This window comes from Coturnix japonica, chromosome 24 (genome assembly GCF_054131305.1).
Source record: "Coturnix japonica strain WE chromosome 24, WE-NBRP24, whole genome shotgun sequence".
NCBI lineage: Eukaryota > Metazoa > Chordata > Aves > Galliformes > Phasianidae > Coturnix > Coturnix japonica.
The window spans coordinates 2883801-2904155 of NC_140686.1; the positions used below are offsets into that span (position 1 = coordinate 2883801).

Genomic DNA, 20355 nt, shown 5'->3' on the forward strand with positions numbered 1-20355 from the left:
TAAATTTCAAAATAATGCTAGAAATTTCAATCACTTCCCCTAAAATCAATGTAAGAAAATAGAAAAAATTTTAAAGTACACATGCTTACATCTCCAGCATTACAGAGTGTGCTGAACTAACAAACTAAAGTTCCTAATCACTGCAGAATCCCAGTGCAACAGACTAAATACTCCAGACGCCATTGAAAAAACTGGTAATCCTTTGGAACATTCATAAAAACAGCAGGATAAGCACATGGAGCTTATAAAGAGAAATATCCAAATATTCAAAAAATGAAGATAGTCATGCAGCGTGAGATTATATACAAGCACGGAATGTCATCCCACAGAAGGAAAAAAGAAAGAAAAAATAATTATTTGAGCAACTCAAGTATCGAACACTTGAGGAACCTAGTGAGGAAGGAAAGAGAACCAGGTGATGAACAATTTCACTAGATTTTGATAAATAAATGTTCTTTTTCATTATCGTGTTCTTTTTCATTAATCATCCTATCATGTAAATTAGGGGAAACAATTGTGAAGTTTGAAAGAGAACAGAACAGGTTATTTATTAACTTATCAATTCCTAGGGTTGGCAAATCTCACTCAATGAACAACTAATACAATGTGGTAGTTTATCTTAATATCTACTCTTTTGCCTCAAACCACAAATCTACTGCATGTTCTGCCAAAGCAACAATTTTTAGGAAAAACTTACAGCAGAAGAAAGGTTGGCAGATGAGAGACTCTTCTTAAGGAGGAAAAAAAAAAAAAAAAACGAAAACAAAGAATTGGCTGGAAAAAGAGTTTCCTTCTATCTCATAGGAAATTGCCTTCAAATCACTTATTTTACACAACTATTTTCCCATAAAGGCACCATACCTTGGCTGTAAAATCCAGTTCTTCTTCCTCAGAATTATTCCAGGTGCCATTACTGCCCTCTTTTTCAGAACTTCAAAAACAACGAAAAGTAAGTACTGGTCCTCTCAAATAATTCCTCAAATAAGCATTTGGTATTTTTATAAGACTCACCTTGTTGAGTATCCTTCGAAAAAGCCATCCATTGCTGTTCAAATATAAATCGACATGTTGAGATTAGATTTTGCATACTAAAAATTAACCAATACAGACATTTAACATGAAAACAGCTCATAAGAGTACAGAAGCTGAAGTGGCCAATTCAATAAGAACAGCATGAAGGAAAGTATTTACAAAACAAATGCTTTTTCAAATTATACTGAAAAACAAATCAGACATATCTACAATATCTACCATTTTTTGCTGCCGTACCTTGCTATGGATTATAAATAAAGTATATTTATAAATACAAAGAAAATCAAAAAGCATACTCAGGAGCTATAGGTTATCCCTAGCTAGAAGAATCACCAGCATTTCTCTACAGTGAATCAAAAAATGATATACTTGAGACAAAAGGAGCATTAGCAGGGCATGCTATACTACACCCCCAAGTTTTTATCAGTTCAGTGAAGGTAGTAACTCACACCTAAGACTATAGGATAGGTCAGGTCAAAAGGGATCTCTGGAAGTCTCTCAGCCAACTACTTAAAGCCAGCTCAGCTTTGAGGTCAGGAAAAGTTGGTCAGGGTTTTATTCAGTCTAGTCTTGAACACCTCCAAGAGAAGGTTCACAACTTCTCTATTTTGCCATCCTTATCATGGCAACACTTTTCATCTCCAGCTAGAAACCATCTTGCTTCCATTTATACCTCTTGCCATCTTCGCTTCCTGTCAAGTATCACAGGGAAGCATCTGGCTTTGTCTTCTCATCTGCATTGGACGCTGCAGTTAGGGCCCTTCAAAGCTGCCTCTTCTTCAGGCTGAGTAAGTCCACTTTCTCAGCCCTCTCTCACAGGGCAAATACTCCTTCACAAATATGATGGCTCCCTAGAGAATTAGCTTGCTATTGATCCATCGACCTCTCACGTAGAAGGAACTCAAAATTACAGCCAAGGCACAGTCAAGTGAGTGCTAAACAGGGGCTGACAATCGCTTCTCTCAGTCTCCTGGCTTTGCTACTCTTAGCACAGTGCAAGCTGCAGCCCTTAGCTGCCAGAGCACCCTGCTGCCTCATGCTCAGCTTGCCTTCTGACAGGTCTGTGTCCTTTCTCAGCAGAGCTGCTCCCCTGCCGTGCAGTCCCATCATGTTTTGTAGGAAGGGGCTTTTTCACCCCAAATGGGTCTTGGTATTTGCCCCCGATGGATTTCTTAAGATGCCTGCCAGTCTATTGCCCTGGCTCATTGAAGTCCCTCTGAATGCCAGCTCTGTGCTGAAGCATATCCAACAATCGCTCTTACTTCAGATCATTAGCAACCCTGATGAGAGCGCCCTGCAGTAAATCCTTCAGGTCACCGTTCTAATGAAAACTGCAGTCTAGGAACACAATTTTTGAAGCGCTAACACCTCTTAACAACTAAAACATAATAGAAGGACTTTCTGATTCCCAGCACAGAAGGGAAAACAGACATATCTGATCTCCACATAGAAATCATAATTCCTGAAGTTTCTGAACTGTTAAATATTATAACAAAAAGAAGGGTTACTACTAACAACCTACAAATGAGTGTACAAATTTTGCCTTTCCTAAACACAGTATGCGAGAATATTCCCTGATCTGAACACAGCTTTCTGAGATGCAGTACAGTATAAATGTTCAAAGAAATCTCATGGAGAAAAAAGCTAGAGGCTGAAACTTCCCATCTGAGGGCATCTTAAATGGTTCAAATGCTAACAATCTGATTTTTGATGTTTTCCACTACAGAAAACACAGAATATTCTTAAATGCTAATGGAATCCTGCTGTATGTAAAGCTAAATAACTAACTCAGTACTATGACTCTATCTGCTAACTTTCCACGCAGAACAGAAAATTGCTGCTGTGTGGAACAGTTAAACTCTGGACGAACGACTTCAGTTACATCTTCAATGAGTACCACTAGAAGTAAGGAAAACAGCTCATTAAATTACCTACACTTTTGCTTTCAACATATAAACACTGCCAATGATCCTGCTATCCTTTAGAAGGCGAGACAGGAATTTGATGAGATAGCTTTCAGCTAGACCAAAACCACAGCCATGATGCACTGACACAGAAATGAGATCTAGTCTCCAGGGACCCGTTTCCACTTTAACTGAAGCCTATATCACCATTTCTGAGCAAGAGGAGAACAGATTACAAAACAAACAACCCCAAAACCAACACTATCACAAGTGATAAAAGCAAATGCTGAATTCAGTAATAAGGGACTCATGCAAAACATGCAAAGAAACAAAAGCTGCCCCAAATCCACTCTAACTCATAGATCTTAAATCATCAAGATACAGATCTGCAAGATAATAAGCACCTATGATGAATAAGTATTTGTGTATCACAAGACATGTGTGGTATTTAAAATACTGCTGTGCAGAATGAATACCTTCACTCGATTCTCCTGTTCTCAGAGTCTGCTCAGGGGACCGTTGCATTTCTATATCCATTAAGGGAAAGGCATGGAAAGGACAGACAACAATGACATCAGAATAAATGCGGAATCTCACAAGTTTGGAAAATACAAAAAGCACACACACAAAGCTACAGCACTGGGAGAATGTGCTGTGACTATGACATGCATTTGTGTGCATGTGTACATCTGTGTGTCAAAAGAGAAACTGTGGAACACTACCTTGACATCAAATTCTTTCACAATAAATCTGTTACTTTTCTCTGGAGCAGAAGGTTGTCCTACTTACATGGATTTTATCACATACACATGCAGTGCTGTGGAAAAACAGCTACTATCAGAAACATACACTTAAGAGAAAGTTTAAAAGAATCATAGGATGGCTTGGGTTGAAAAGAACCTCAAGATGATTTCTCATCCCTTCTGGCTTTTCTCTGTTTCCTTAAGAGGGAATACAGGAAAAGTTTTATCTGACCTCAGGAGATAAAAATCACACAGAAGTGATAATTTACTTTTGTAAAGAGTTTTACAATGCTGAGACAATTCCTCTAATCATAGAAACACTAAGGTTGGAAAAGATTATCAAGTCCAATTGCAAATGACTCAGGGAAACGCTGAACAATACACTAGTATGTGCTGCAGTGGCCAAACATACTGTCACTGCAAACATACTAGAAACAGAAATAGCACAACTACTGTTTTCCTCAAAAATAAATTGTTACTTAAAATCTAAGAGATCGGTCATTCAATATGTTCTGGAAGCCAATCTGTACGTGATTAATAAAAGGGTTCATGTTCTGACATCCAAATAATCATGAGCAAACTTGTTGAAAAATGCTGACCTGTTCAACATTCTTCAGAATCTCCTCTTCTAATTAGAAAGTACAAAAGTAGCAGAAAGGATAAGGTCAAAATTTTAGATAGCAGAAAAATAAAACAGAAGAGCAAAAGACAATAAAAGAATTCCAAAGTGGGTATTTCTCTGGTCTCTCTCTCAACATCCCGGCTTCTCTAAAGGACACTTTTAAGACTGTTACTGTGGCATATTAAAAGGACTCTCATGATTCAGGGTGTGGATGCAATCAGAGACTGCAGAATTAATTCCAATATTGTTTCTACTACGCTACTGAACTTTCTCTCTGCTCCCTCCTACTCCTCATGCTGGTGTCATCTTTAAGAGACTGAGCACAGGGAGAATCACAGAATGGTTTGAGTTGGAACAGACCTTTAATATCATCTAAATCCAACTCCCTGCTATAGGCAAGGACACCTCCCTCTAGACCAGGTTGCTCAAAGCCCCATCCACCTTTGGCTTTGAATGCTTGCAGGGAGGGAGCATTTACAACCTCTCTGGGCAACCTGTTCCAGTGTCTCATCCCCCTCACAGTAAAGAATTTCTTCCTGATATCTAGTCTAAATGTACCCTCTACTTGGAAGAAGAAACCCTCAAATCACATATTTTAAATTAACCCAGGCCTGTTAGTCCTTACAATGGGGTACCAGAGCAACTATCTATGTGCATGGAAGGTAGCAACTGAGTGGATTTGGATAAAAAAAAGTATTTCAATGATTAAACCAACTGTATTGAGCCCCACTGAAAAACAAGCAAACAAAACTTCAAAACCAAGCTACGAAGAAACTTTTTCAACCACTCTCTAGTTCAAAGTAACTGCTCCTAAGTCAAAGGCAACATCACTTGGGTCTAAAATCTATACTTCCATCTGGGATAAGTCCAGGAAGAAAAAATATGCCATGTATTCTTTGATCATATTTCTCAGTCTTTATAATAAAAAAGTAATGACTTGTGTTTGAACAGTCTGCTGCCCATCTGACACATGATTCTCACAAAACCCTTAAAAATAAGGAACAAATAAAACCTCGTACGTTGGGGCTTGAAACGTAAACTGCAAGGCAATCTCATTCATACTAAAATAGCAACTTTCTAAGATTCATTTAGGGCAATTTGAGCTTATAAACGCTGCCTGGATTTTACAAATTCATTGAAGGAATGTATTTCTTTTATTTACAAGGCAATGAGAAAATGTAACAGTTTTTCTGGATCACAAAGTCTTTCTCAGTTGTTTTTTTTTTTTTCTTTTTTAAATAAAAGTAATTGAAAAAAACATTATTTGATTATAAATCAAACCATGTCCAAAAAGATACGGTATATACAAACAATGTACTGTTGTTGCTTATGAAGTTATTTTTCCAAGACAATTTTTGTTACGTCTCCACAACACAAACAAAAGCAATTGTAATTGAAGGTGAGAAATTATGTCTCCCAAAAAAGGAGCTTTATGCAGGTGAAACTATTAAAATTAAAACAAAGTGACAGAAATCCAGTGGTAATCAACAAAAGATGCATCTTCTTGCAATTCATCTGCTGCTTCGCTGCTACAGAAGATAAAACTACTATTTGGGATGAAACTACAGCTTTTGCAATTGGATTTTCTGAACAACAATCTAAATGAGCATCTCTAAGAAAAATTGCACACCCATAAAACAAGGCTACTTTAACCTATTTTGTTTCTTCTCTTCCCTCCTCCCCCTTGCTAAAGGGACAATTTAAATAAATGGGCAACTTGATGTGCTGAAAGTGACAACTGTATGAGCAGATGGATGTAGTGCACACAAATCACAACTGTCCCCACAGCCTGTGGAGATGCAGTGTAAACTAGCAGCAAGCAAACACATTCATAACACTTCTTATTACAGTCCACCTGATGCTTCCACTGAAGTCCACACTGAGCACGGTGAATTTAAAAGATGCAAACCAACCTAAGGAAGGGGCCACCACGATTCTGCCCATTAGCTCTACCACAGTTAAGTATCCTACCTCCTCTGCTCGAAGCAGCTGCACCCAACGTAAAGCCAGCAGCTCTTGCCTGGTGAGGAGTCACTGGCACAGGGATGCCTCCTTTAGCACCTGCAGAAGCTTCCCCTGCGTTCTCATGGTCTGCATATTCTGCCAGTGTTTTACTAAGACTATGGAGAGCAAAAAAGGAAATGCATTTGGGAAAAATAATCCCATAGCTACATAAACACTTAATGGGATAATAAGAGCCTTATACTATCCATCCTAAACATAACCATAGCCAAAACAATTTTCATATTCAGTAAGTGTAACATACTCTACTTTTTGCAAACCGTAACATACTCAAATATAATGGACACATCTATTTTATAGATGCACATCCAGATCTATGAAGTTATTTACTTCTGCTCGGTACCCTTTGCAGTCCAGTTTTTACAAATACAACCACTCTTATGAATGAACACCCATGGGTAAAATACTTATGTGTAGGAGGAGTTAAACTGCTTAGTAATTTAACAAAAGAAATAACAGCTAGATCTCCTCTGAAACAAAACAGGTGGTTCCTGGTCAGTGGAACTGAAGACAGTAATAACAAGGGTTCTGTTTTGAGAAGAATTTACAAACATTTCAGTTTTTCAAGTTGAACTTCTGCGTCTGTGGGCTACAGACACATTTTAATAGTGTATAGCAGGCAGACATCAGCTTAGAAACAAACACTTGAAATCTTACAGAGAATTTTGAGCAGAAGCCCTTTTCTCAACTTTCAAATTAACACCAGACACATGAACAGTATATGTGAGAAGATGTCAATGAACACATCTTCAAAATAGCACCGTTAAACTTGGTGCTGTTACCAAAAAGGTTCAAACTCAACACTGATAACTAAAAACCTAGCAATAAATTTAAAAGTTTACCTAGCATTTCCATGAAGAATAGCATAGTCCTCAGCTGTCCATCCATTAACGTCTTTATGGAAAATTTCAGCACCATAGCGAAGAAGTATTTCTACCAACTTAAGCTCCCCACCGGCTGCTGCAGTCATAAGTGGGGTTCTACAGCATCCAAAATACAAGACAAACCATACAATTTAGTCAGACATTGTAATTATTTTAATTCCCATTTGCTCAATCTCAAAGAAAATCACTTTATGAACAGAAAAAAAAGCTTCCATATTAACAACACATGCATACAAACTTGGCATCAATTTGAAAAACTCTCTCTGGCATAACAGCAATGTTGCTGGCACAATAGCAATTTTCCTGCCACAGCGGCTACCAGAAACAATGTTTTCTTGCAGTTCTCAATGCAGAAAACATGCAATAATGCATGCCACCTGCCAAGCTGAGACCTGCTTTCGCCAGTCACTCAACGAGCTCTTTCTCTGTGTCTTTCTACTTCAATGCTCATTCCCATCCCTCCCATCAGTCCAACCTGAAGACAACTAAGGTGACCTGCAGAGTTTAGACCATCTCCTCACCTTTCACACGGATCTCGAGTGTGAACATCAGCTCCTTTTTTAAGAAGGAGCTCTACCATTTCTTTGTGATTTTCAGAGATAGCAAGAGTAAGAGGAGTACATCCGTCCTGAAAGAACAGAAATAATTCAAGTTAAAAATCAAAAGAAACAAACAAAAAATCTACAATAAAAATATCAATGCAACTTTTTGAACTTCTCTATTGAATCTCGAAATGTACCTTATTCTGAGCATTGATACGGGCACTGTGCTCAATTAACATCCCTGCTAGAAATGTGTTAGGAGTTACAGCAGCCAAGTGAAGGGCAGTGTTGCCACCAGCATCTGCCAGGTTCGGATCAGCACCGTGCTCTAGCAGGATCACTGCACATCTTTCTTTCTGGCATTGTACTGCCTGGAAACAACACACACACACACACACACAAAAAAAAAGGTAAAATTTCCAGCAGTCATATTTCACTGTGTCACTACTACTACAACTTCCCATTCCTGGAATATAAAAGCATCTGCCAAGATTAGCTAGCACATGCCAAAGCCACACTGATTACAGCATGCATGCTTCTACACAGACTTACTTAAAGAATCTGGAAAGACATCATTTAATACATAATCAATAATTCCTACTTGCAGCAACATAGTATGTTCTACTTACCTTCATCAGTGGAGATCTGTTATCACTGTCAAAAAGATTTAGCTTACACTTGTTTTCTACTAGAAACGTAACGACATCCTCACGTCCATTTGCACAAGCAAGATGCAGTGGTGTCCTAAAAGTGAAACGTGTAAATTGAAACAGACAGCTAAACAAATATTTTCACTCTGTGGTACATGAACAGGGCAAATTGCATTTCTTTATCCCAATTACCTCCCAAAATAAACAAAATCAAATAAAAACAAGCTTATTCCATTACCAGCGTGCACCAAACCACGTCGCTTAGTACAACATCTACATGTTTCTTGAACACCTCCAGGGACGGTGACTTTACCACCAACCTGGGCAGCCCATTCCAGTGCACAACCACTCTCTGGAGAGGCTTATCCTAGCATCCAACGTGAACCTCCCCTGGTGCAAGCTGAGGCTGTTCCCTCTTGTCCTAACAGCTCCCATCACAGGCAGGCTGATGAGTACCCTCCATAAGACCAGCTTCCTCCAAGGCAGATAAGATGAGGACGAAATAACAGGCAGAACGTCAAATAACTCATCATGCCTTGTCACAGACATGGAACAACTCGAGAGTGACTGTTCCCACTGAGAAATTCCCAAATAAGTATACAAGATCCTTCACCTCCGAATAGAAGCCTGACAATATTGATCTGAGCACTGTATTTATTATTTATTTAGCACAGTGTACCGCAAAGAGCTCGAATGAGTAATTTAACTGTAACAAACACAACTTTGTGCAGGAGCCCCTCCTCACCCAAAAGCAGCCGTTACCAAGCACTGGGGAATATGACAACCTAAAGGAACCACCATCAGCTTCGCAAGCAATAAAGCCTTCATGAAGCCAGCAGCCTTATCGCTGCCCTTTCTCACCAGCCCCCAACAGAGCTCTCAGCTCGGAGGAATGCCGAGCAGCCCTACGAGGGATCCAGGCCGGGAGGGCACATCGGAGCGGCCTCTACCGGCCGTCCCAGCCACGCGCGGCCCCCGTTAACAGCAGCCCTCTGTGCCCAGGTCATGCAGCGGGGATCCCGGCCCGGCCCGCCGCCCTTACCGCTGCGCCTTGTCGCGCTCGTCGATGTCGTGCTTCTTCAGTCCTTGCTGCACCAGGGCCAGGTCTCCGGCGGCGGCCCCTCGGTGCAGCTTGGTCAGCTCCTTCCGGCGGATCTCGTACGCACCGGCGGAGCACGCCGAGGCGGCGCTGCCGGGCGGCGGATCCCGTTTTTTCTTCTTTACGAAGCTGAGTATCTTCTTCATGTCGTCTTAAAACACTGCCGGGCCGAGCCCCGAGCAGGACGCGGAAACACGGCGCACGCTCAGGAAGCCGCGGCCCAACCCACAGGCTGCAGGGCAGCCTCAGGCTCCCAGCCGGAGCCGGGAGCCCCACGTATGCGTTATACGTGCGATATTAAGCGATACTAAGCGATATGAAGCGATATCAAGAGGATACACACCCGCGGAGAGCAGGAGTGTGCGCGTCTGTAGGCTCGGCTGCCTCAGAAAGCGGTTGGCAACGGTGTGTCCTGGGGCCGTTGCCTTTGGAATAGTCACGGGGATAACCGTCTGCAGGGTTATTTCTTGCCCTACTTGTGGGTATTATTTAATAGGGATCTCAAAGCACGCGTTTTTAACCTGTTACTAAACCAGTTGTCAGCTTTCTGTCTTCAGTTTTCCCATCTTCCCCTCCCCCCCTCCACCTTTGTTCATACTGTTTATTAAATCTTTAATATGGGTGATTTTGAATAATATTTTTAATTCATTCCTGTTAAAAACAAATAGTTCCATTTAATTTTTATTTTTCTTCAGAAATTGGTATTTCCTGTCACAGTTCCTCATATTCTCAGTGTGTTCTCTTTGATAATCTGGAGCTTTCTCTAAGAACCATTGAGCAATTGCTATTCCTGTTGCTGTCTGCATGAGGTGATTCCTCTTCTCTTACCCAGTACTAGATCCACGTAGCACAGTAAGATTTTCAAGTAAGGGCTTAAGTGTGGCTTAAGTGTTGCGTAAGCATTGGCATTTGGGTTAGTCTGCTAAAGACTCACCTTTCCTTTGACATAACAATACGGCTGGATAATTTAGCTCACAATCCTTGCAGCTCTGAGGTACAAAATGGTAGTCTGAAGCTCTCTTTTTGCAGTCTTTATTTTTCCCCTATTAAATCACTGTGTGTATTTTGCTTATTGAAGAGTAACAATGGCAGTAAAAGCTTGTGTGCTGCGTGTTGTCTGGTCATAGAATCTTTTAATCATAGAATGGAATGGCCTGGATTGAAAAGGCCCACAATGACCATCTAGTTTCAACCCCCCTGGATATAGCCACATCCAGCCTGGCCTTGAATGTCTCCAGGGATGGGGCATCCTCAACCCCCTTGGGCAACCTGTTTCAGTGAGTTACCACCCTCTGTGTGAAAAACTTCCTCCTAATATCTAACCTAAACCTCCCCTGCCTTAGTTTCAAACCATTCCCCTTGTCCTATCAGTATCCACAGGTGATTTACTACGCCTGATTTGCAGCTGATGTGTTTACAAGCTGGGAAATCTGGCTGGGCAGATAGCATGTTTCTGCATTGCTTGCTCCAGGGCTTTGAAGAGAACTGGGCAGTTGCAGGTAGAGACTATAGCAGCTCCAGCTCTGTCTAGGTTGGAGAGCTGGAGCTGAGGTGGTGCTTTTGATGTTACACTCTTGCTTCCCTATGCAGCCAATGTGTATGCTTAAATACAGTTTTGCTTGTTCCTGGTCCAGTCTGAAGCTCTCACACTGTATCTCATGCACATGGTCTGTTAATCCTCAGCTGGATTAACAGCTAGTTTCTATTGATAATGCTGAAAGAATTCCTTTTGGCTTACTCTAAATGAAAAAGATGCAGCTATGCTTCCCATTTTAACAATGAAAATTAAGAATAGGTTTCAAGATTGAAAAAAAAAATATATCATTTATTTGCTTTCTTTATGACTCCATTTTCAGTTGACATAAATACATGACTTGCAGATTTTCAAATGGAATATATGGAGTTGCAACTAAAAGTTTGATCATGTCTCTCTACCAGACCTCTACAAGTCTCATTTTACCAGAGAGAAATATCCTCCTTCTTACTTGTGTCACCGCTTCTGGCAGTAAATACATTTGTGAGTGACTGTTTTTCAAGGCTGAAGCACAGGAAGAGTAAAATTTCATCAAAACTGTGATCAAAACCTGGAGTTCTCACTGAGAATGGCAATCACTGCCATTAAAGCAGCCTCATGTGGTTGTTTCACAGAAACAAGATCACATATCCCACTAGTTTTGTGGGTTTTTTGGTCTCTTTTTTACATGCTTTAATAATAAAGACTAAAAATTAAGTTTTGTTATTTTGTATATGCAGTGTTTCTTCCTGAAGTTCACACCTTATTGCCACTCTTGCCAGTATCAGTACAGCACAGGGCCTGCAGTCACCTCCCTACCTCCCCAGACCAAATCCATGAATCATTTGCTTCTCATAGGCCTCAGATGAAAATACTATTTTATAACAACTCTAACCACGTTAAGGACAGTGAGACACTTTAATGCAGTGCTGTGCAGTTCTACAAACTTGGCAAATACCTCTAATGCAGGAGGAATGTCTAACGTGCAGCCTGAGGTCTTCGATACCACAACTAAAGCAGATCTAAACCTGAAAATACTTACACCAGCATGTTAGTGTAAACCCTTACCTTCTCTAGTGTTAACTACGGCTTGCCATAGCATCGTGGCAAGTCTCAAAACCACAAACGTGGGGAAATAACGAATGGCAGGATTTTCAGAGTAGCCTATGGTCAGCACAGCTTGGGAATTCAGCTCTCCTAGGCCCTCCAGGAAAATGTCATCATGCATTTTCCTCACAGAATTACTTAACTAGTCTCAGGAGCTTGCAAAACCCACAGAGGTTTTTAACTAGCTTACTGAAGCAAAGGCTTGAAGGTTGTCCTGAGGGGCTTCATTCGTTTTGCTTTGTTGCTGAGCTGTGGTTTCCAGTCTATCACTTCCAGCCTTGAGCCTGAAAGAGAGACAGGCCTTGCTGTGGACATTCACAAGAGCACAACTTCTGAAAGAGCAGTCTTTATGGAGGGAAACTGACAACTTCTACTTTCAAAAACTCACGTTACTTAATTGCATTCCCTTCTATTAGAATTCAAAAAATAGCTTTTTGAAAGGAACATGCACACAATTCTCCCAGCATGGAAAAAGCAACTTCTTGATTGGCAGCCCTCCTAATTACAGGTTAGTAAAACAAGGCAACCAACTTTCATATCACTGAATCTACCCTGCTGAAACGATGCTCAGTGTGCTACAGCAACCTGAGCTCATGCCCCCACTGTAACCTTAAGCTGCTCATAGGAGCAGACACGGAATGCAGCAGCCCCATTCCTTCCCAGTCACTGTCATAGCTGAGTGCACGCTGAAGCATCCTGAGCTACAGAAATGTCCCAGAGAAGGAATCAGCTCTCCACTCTGGGTTGTTACAGCAAAGACCTGAGCACCACTCTCTGGGAACTACGTGGAAACTTAGGACGGACATGGAGAAACCTCAGAGTCCAGAGCTTTGATGTGAGTATATGGCTTGTGTTGTCGTGTAATTTGGTGCCTGTTTACATTAAACATCCCCAATATGGCTGCAGTCTTTCATGTGGCACAAGCTTAGCAAAAGGGCCAATTCACAGTTGGGCATTGAAGGCAGGAGCTTGGGCTCCTCCTAGAATCAGGGATGGGGAGAATTCAGAAATACCCATTGCTCATCCACTGTTAGGTTCATGTCAGCTTCAGTGCAGAAACCTGCAGGGGGAGCAAAGTGTTTCTGTGTATCCACTAGAAGGCTGTTTCTAACACACTGCTTTGCCCCTCCAGCTTGTGAAAAGCACCCAGGCCTGCTAGCAGCATTATGTACCTTGAACAGCTGGCCTAGAGCTTAAGTATTTCAAGGTCTCATTGTTCAGAAGCATAAGGCAGAGGCAGCAGCAGAGGGAGGTGGGTCCAGAGGTGACAAGCCTAGAAGTAAGCAAGCCAAGAAGTAAGCAAGCCAACAGGGGTCCCTGCACATCCTTCAGAGAAAGTACCTCAGAGTACTGGGGAGATTCAGTCTTCCTCTTGCTCTGCTCCTGCTGCGGGCAGGGCACCTATGAAGAATGGACAAAGTGAGACACATTCAGTCTCTTGCAGTGAGTTTTCCTAAGTCTGTTAAGCCCTGTCATCAAAGCTTTGCCATGCTCTCTGTGGGGAAGTGCAGCTGCAAGCTTTGTTAAAAATTGGTGTTATCTAGCTTTACAACGTGAGTTTTCCATTTATCATGTTCTGTGTTTTTTTTCAAGATTGTAATAGGGCCCTCTGTCAAAAGAAGCCCAACTCTATGCAGAGAGATGTGCATAATCAGGCAGAGCTTTCTAAAGAACAGCACCTGTTGCAGAACGGCGGGAGAAAAGCAAACGATCACACCTGTCATTGACATATGATCAGCTAATCTCGTTTATTCCTTGGCTGCGTGTACATTTATAATACGGATAATTAGCTCATACATATTGCAAAAGTGGAGCTCATCATTGGTTCCCAATTACATACCATCCCCAAGTATCTTTGCAGCTTCTTGTTATCATCCTGAAAGCTACTCCCTTGCTGAGTTCCCAGAACCATGGCTAGTTTCTCACCATCCCAGGGCATCCTGTTGTTCTCACTGTCCTTGCAGGTGTTATGGCTGCTTGATTAACTGCACCGTGTTTACGACCCTTCTCAGCTAACTAGCTGTAAAAAACACTCTCTACATTTCCCTCGTTTTCTTTTAGGCTGAAAAGGCTCAGTTTACCGACCGACTAACCATATTTAACAAGCAATTCAGTTCATTTGTTCAATTAGTTCTCATGTAGTTTTATCCTGCTCCGTAGCTGCTGCTCTGTGAACTCCTTATCTTGATCCATGGCTGCTGCTCCATAAAATTCTTCTTGTATTACAACAATTTCAAGATACTGCCTATAGAATAACAACACTACTTATATTAATAACATAACTATGATAACTCAATCAAGGCCTTGATTGACAATACTCTAAAAGTGAAAAAAGAGACAAGTCAAATACAACATAACAACATTACTGTTAAACCCACTAAAAAGAACAAATATGTCTGTACTGCAACCTAAGTTTCTGCAACCTGAAAATAAATCTGTGAGGGTCCCATTGTGTTAATCTGTACCTGATTTGGAAAAGTCTTCAATTTTCATATACTCTGATACATTGATTTTTTAATGACCACTAAAATTTGTGCAATAAATGCTTTTAAGATGCTCATAACCATGCTCTACTGACTGAGTTATCCGGGCTAATAATTGATTAATGATCGCGCAATTTAATGGAATAACATGTCAAATAGAACCAATTTTAGAGGACAAATGTACTAGAGTATCACTAGGGGCATTATTACTTACTGACCCTTGAGAAACAGCAAGCCATGTTGGTGTTGGATGTAACAGGTAGTGCCAGCAGGGCGTCCCCTGCTTCAAGGTGCACATTTCCTCTCTCACCCATCACAGATTCTCTCCTGCATTCAGGGTCTGAAGGATTTCTTCCAGTTGTACACCACATCCGCATGGCCAGTGCATGATATAGAGCCCAAGTGGAACACCTGCTTGGAAAACAGAATAAACTATCAAATTTAGTTCTATTAGCGTGCACTTTCCTCTAAAATGATGCATGGTTATATTTTCAGGTCCCAATTAGTTGGATGTAAGCATGCACAGGGTCACCCTGCCATGGACAGGATGGTGGCTGCTCCTGGGTCACAGCTGAGCCCTGTGCTGTGGGGCTGGGCAGGATGGATCACAGGCCCCATGGTTGCCCTGTGACGCACAGCACTGGGAGGTGGGGGCAACGCTGCCCTCTCAGCCTGTTTTTTTCCATTGGGATGTGTATGTCTGCGTTCGTGTGGCTGTAGCTGGGTGTACCATAGGTACTGGTGTCTCAGTACCTGTGTGGGTCGGTATCTCCCATGTGGAAGAGTGGGGGGGTGTTGATCTGGGGAGATGGAGGGTGTGTGTTGATTTGGTGTAGCTACCTCACGGTTCAAGCTGGGTGCTGTTGTCATTGATTTCATTTTGGGGGTGGGCTGGGGAGCTCAAGGGTTTCTGGTGTTGTAACAGCCTCTGCCTGAGGTCGAGGCAATCTGAGTTAAACTGAATCTCGTAATGCTGTTAAGAGTTGTTGTCCCCAAAATGCAGTTCAATCTAGATCCTGTCCCAGGCACTGAACATGACGAGGACAGCCCCAGGAAGCTGGCACAGAGCTCTGCCCTGCTCCCCATCACAGGGGACTGTGGGGGGCAGCTCTGAGCCATGCTGTCAGGTTGGGGGGGCAGGTCCCCCAAATGCTAAAGCACAAAGTCCCAACTCAGCTGCAGTCCAGTGAGCGTGGCTTCTTGGCCTCTGCTTCTTCAGATCCTTCCCTTGCTGCCCTGCCTCTGCCTGTGGGCAGGCAGCAGGAGGCCCTGGGGCTGCACTTGCCTGTTTTGCCATCTGTTCCATGCCCCAGAGCACGGTGCCTGCAGGCCCCGTGCTGGGGCTGAGGGCTTTGGCCACAGAGGGTGAAGGTTCAGGGCTGGGCTGCAGATGGGCTCCGTCCTTTCGCACTGTGCTGGGTGCTCCTTTAGGGCTCAGGACTTGCACTGCTTTCTTGTGGTCTCTGAGCCTCTGTGCACCTAATTTTGCTTCTCCCTCGGTGCCTTTGGTGGTGTCAAGCATGGAGATAATAACTGCTGTCCAGGGAGGGAGCTCCTTCCTTTGCTGAGAGCTGGGGGACTTCTTCTTCCTGGCTTCTGCCTCTTGCTCCTGGATCTCCTCCTCCCAGCACACAGGAGCCAGCTTCATGCTCTGCTAAGGGCACTGCACTGCCTGGAGCTGAGCTTTGCACACAAGGGCTGGAGTTGACCCAGAAGTCCAAATGTTTGGGCCCCCAAACCAACCACTGTGAGCCCCTCCAGGGAGCTGCAGCTCTCCCGGCACAAAAGACAAGGCTGTAGGTCTGTCCCCAGCCTGGCCAGCTGCGAGAAGCACAAGGATGCGTTGTTCCTCCCCAGCGCCTCCAAAAGCACAGCTGCTTTGGGCTCCCTGCCTGGGCAGTCTGCTCCCAGGGATGCCCTTTCATCCCACACTGGATGGGCTCCAGGTACGATCCCACAGAGCACCTGTCACTTGTCCCCTTGCCTTGCAGCGTGCTCACCCCTGCTTTGCTCCATCCTGCAGGCAGCATCACCCTCCCCAGGGCTCCCACCAGCTGCCCCTCTCTCCCCGTGCTGCTCCCACCCCAACTGTGAGGGATCCCAGCACAGTCCCACTCCCCCCCCAGGCCTTTCCAGCAAAGCGTTGCCCTTCACCTTCCTGCCACCCCGGGCCTTTGTCCCCATTCCCAGTGGAGCAGCTCTGCTCCTTTAGCTGCTCACTGCTCTGCATCCCACCACCACCCTGCACTCTGCTCCCTGCTCTGCAGTGCTGCACTGCCTGCTCCATCAGCCCATCCCACACAGCAGCAGGTGCCTTTTCTTGCTCAGAGCTGTTGTACAGAGCCCAACTCCTGTTGGTGAAGGCTTTTTTTCTCTGCTGGGTGGTGCAGCCCAGCACTGCGCTCTGGGTTTGTCAAGGTGTGTACAAATATTTGATCCCTCGATGTGTTCCTGTAAATAGTGTAACTTATTTCGCTCTCATGATGTACGTTGGTTTGGATTGTTTCCCGATGGATGTGTTTGTTCCTCGCCTCTTTGTCTTCACAAATAAAGCGTTACTGAAAGGAAGAGACAAAGCAGTGCTGACTGTTATGGGGAAGAACAGAGCTGGGAGCCGCCCGTCCTGATGTGCATCCTGTCCTTCTGTGCCGTGGGTGCTGTGAGGAAGTGAGCACATGGGAACAGGGTCCTCAGGGACTGCAGGGATGTCCCCGTGGCTCTGGGATGTACCTGAGCAGCTGCCTGGGCTCAGTGAGCCAGCTCAGGGAGCAAAGTGCATTTTGGGGCACTCCACCCTACAAAAAGGTCCTTGAAAGCATCGCAAGGAGGCGACAAAGCTGGTAAGGGCTACGAGGTTCATCCTGTAGGAGAGGCTGAGGACCCCCGGCTCGTCCGAGCTGCAGGAGATGGGGCTGAGAATCCGTCCCGTTGCTCGTTGTGGCTTCCTAAGCAGGGGAATGGCACAGAGCTGCCCGTAACTGATGAAGGAAGCGGGGGAGGGCTGAGAAACGCGTCTTTGCCGTGGGGGTGGTCCAACGCAGGCACGGGCCCTTCTGGGGGGTGGTGGATGCCCCGAGCCCGTCACTGACCGAGTGGCGTTTGGACAATGCCCCGAATGTGGTGCTTGACTTCAGGGCAGCCCTGAAGCGCTCAGGACCCGCTCGGTCCCTTCCGGCTCCTCCATCGAATTTAATTGCCCCCGCATTTGTCCCATCCTGGGGGCGGCCCGGCTGCTGGAACCCCCGGCAGCGCTGCGGGGACAGCCGCCAGGTGGCAGCGCGGGCTGCGGTGCGGGGACGGCGGGCGGTGGGCGGTGTTGGCACCGGGGCCGTTTGCGGGATGTTGTGAGGTTCCTCCCTCCCTCCCAACTCCTTTCTGCCCCCCCCCCCGCCCCCGAGCCGCGCTGACTGCGCTGCAGTGCCCGCAGAGATGATGATGCTGGCACCGCGTTGTGCCCCACTCCGGGGTGATGGCGTCAGTGGGTCATACCTCGCACAGTGGTTTGAAGGGAGCAGCAGGGAGAACCCGCTGGGCTCCCCCCTCATCCCAGCACCACACGTGCCAGGGGCAGCACCAGGCAGGTGGGTGCCAGGCTGGAGGCTTGGGCACATCCCAGGGCACAGATCCCCACTGCTTTCTTCTCTTGCTGCTGAAAGGAGCCAACCAGGATCAGGGACAGGACCTCAACTCTGACCAGCAGGAAAACTCAGGACAATGGAATGCAGTCTGCCAATCTTTTACCAGTTCAGCTGTGCTTTATGACTCATTATTGCAAAGACTCATTTAGTAAAGTACCACCCTGGGGTATCCAACCAAAAAGAAAAGGTTTTTATTAAATTAAAGGGGTTTTTTTTTGTTTTTTTTTTGTTTTTTGTTTTTTTAAACATACTATAATAACTACTATGCAGTTCAACTGTCAATCATCTCAGAAAGTTCACGAAGGAGATCATCCTCATCCTTCTCCAGGTCCAAGTCAATTTCTGCTACCATTTCCCCTCCTGAGATTTCCAAGATGAACTTTTCAGTGTCATCTTCTACAGCCTTGGTGAGCAGGCTGACCTCCGGCAGGGCTGGAGCAGCAGTCTGGGAAGAAGGAAGACAAAGTCAATGATTGCTCAGGAGATCCTTCCTCTGCAGTGCTTCTCCTTCAGCACTGCTGATCCTGAACCCAACACGGGGGCTAAGGGGCTCCTGAAGGATGTTAACAACCACGGGAAGTCTGCAGAGCACCTCAGGTCTTTTTAACAATGCAGCATTAATGGACAAATTCCTTCACACTACAGAGGAATCACAGGGCTGCAGAGCATTGTGCGCACACTGTCATTCATCCAGCATCCTGCACACAGTGACTACTTTGAAAGGAAACCTGCAGAACATTTCAGTTCTCCACACTTTCTTCAGGAGTTGTATCTCAGTATCAGCCTGACCAGGACAGCACTGACACTTCTTCCCCTCCTTACCAAAGCTGCTTTTTTAGCTGGAGGCTCCTCTTCTTCAGTGCTCGTTTAAATCAGCACAGTGCTAGAGCTGTTACATACCACATTCTATTTGAGCAACAGAAAGTCATTCCTGTTCCCCTACACAACATCCACCCACAGTCTGATTTCATTGAACACGAAGCCATCGTGACCTTTTTGTATCCAGTGCTCCCACGTTAACCTCACAAGTTGTACCTGGTGCCAGCAGGGTTACTGCCTCACTGCCAGATACAATCAGATCAATTCTGAGTTTGAGGAGTGCAAAGCTGTCTGGGAAAGCCATTGAAAGTATCAGGATTGTGAAACATGGCTGCAGCTCTTCACCAAAGGCAGGAAGGTAGGAATGCACTCATGATGGTGGCACATGGTGAGCAGTGAGACATGAGAACATGTGAAGAAATTGTGTCACTGTGTCCATCTTCAGAAGGGACTCACCTCTGCGGGTGCAGAGACAGCTTTGGGAGCAGCCCTGCTCCATCCCACAGTCTTTTCCTCTTCTCTTCCAGGTGCTTTAAAACAAGGAAAAAGAAAATCACTTGGTCAACAGCAAGCATAGAAAGAAACCTGAGTGCCAGCGTTTCCTCCATGTGCTTATTTCCTCACATTCAATAACAAAGAACACGAGAGAGGCGACATCTCGCAGTCCATACAGTATCCAAGCTCTTCCCTCCTTCACATGCTGTCTCTTCACAAAGCCTCTCTCACCTGCCCAATGAATAACTCACCCCCCTGACCTTTCTGACAGAGGTTGGCCCCCATGTTAAGGACTCAATCCATGCTTTTCAAATACATTTACATATTAAAACAAGCAACACGCCAAAGATGAAGATAACCTTGGCGTCAACACACAGAACATGCCACACCAAAAACATGGCAGAAAGAAAGTACAGGAGAAACTGAATTACAAAATCTCACAGCGAATGAATTCTCCAGAATGAAGCAGGCAGACACCACGGATTCAATGGAAAAACACATGGATGGACATCCTGGCACTTCCTGCCTTTGCATTTGGTAAGAAACAGCCCAGGCAATTCTAAGCAAACTCCATTTGCTTGACAGGGGAAGCACTTCAGCAGAGCAGACAGTGAAACACCTCGTTACCTGCTGGCTTTGCGATCTGCTGCATCCGCAGGGCTTTCTCCTGCTTGATTTCTTCCAAGCTTTTAATATGCATTTCTTCCAATCGCTTGATTTTACGCGGTGGCTCTTCCAGTTTCACGTTACCAGGCTCAGGTGGAGGGAAAATTCTCTTCTTCTTGCGCTTATCCTTAGATCT

The 20355-nt window shown here is 44.5% G+C and overlaps 1 pseudogene across 1 annotated transcript in view; it reads right to left on the bottom strand.

Moving 5' to 3' along the window:
- LOC146757016 (uncharacterized) overlaps positions 1 to 10063 on the bottom strand; it is a 42064-nt pseudogene extending 32001 nt beyond the window's left edge. The window contains exons 1-7 of the transcript XR_014936941.1: positions 9442 to 10063; positions 8379 to 8493; positions 7947 to 8120; positions 7729 to 7835; positions 7166 to 7303; positions 6273 to 6421; positions 3293 to 3463 (exon numbers count right to left, since the gene is read on the bottom strand). The product of XR_014936941.1 is annotated as an uncharacterized LOC146757016 (transcript). The remainder of the gene's footprint in view (positions 1 to 3292; positions 3464 to 6272; positions 6422 to 7165; positions 7304 to 7728; positions 7836 to 7946; positions 8121 to 8378; positions 8494 to 9441) is intronic.
- Positions 10064 to 20355: the final 10292 nt, after the last annotated feature.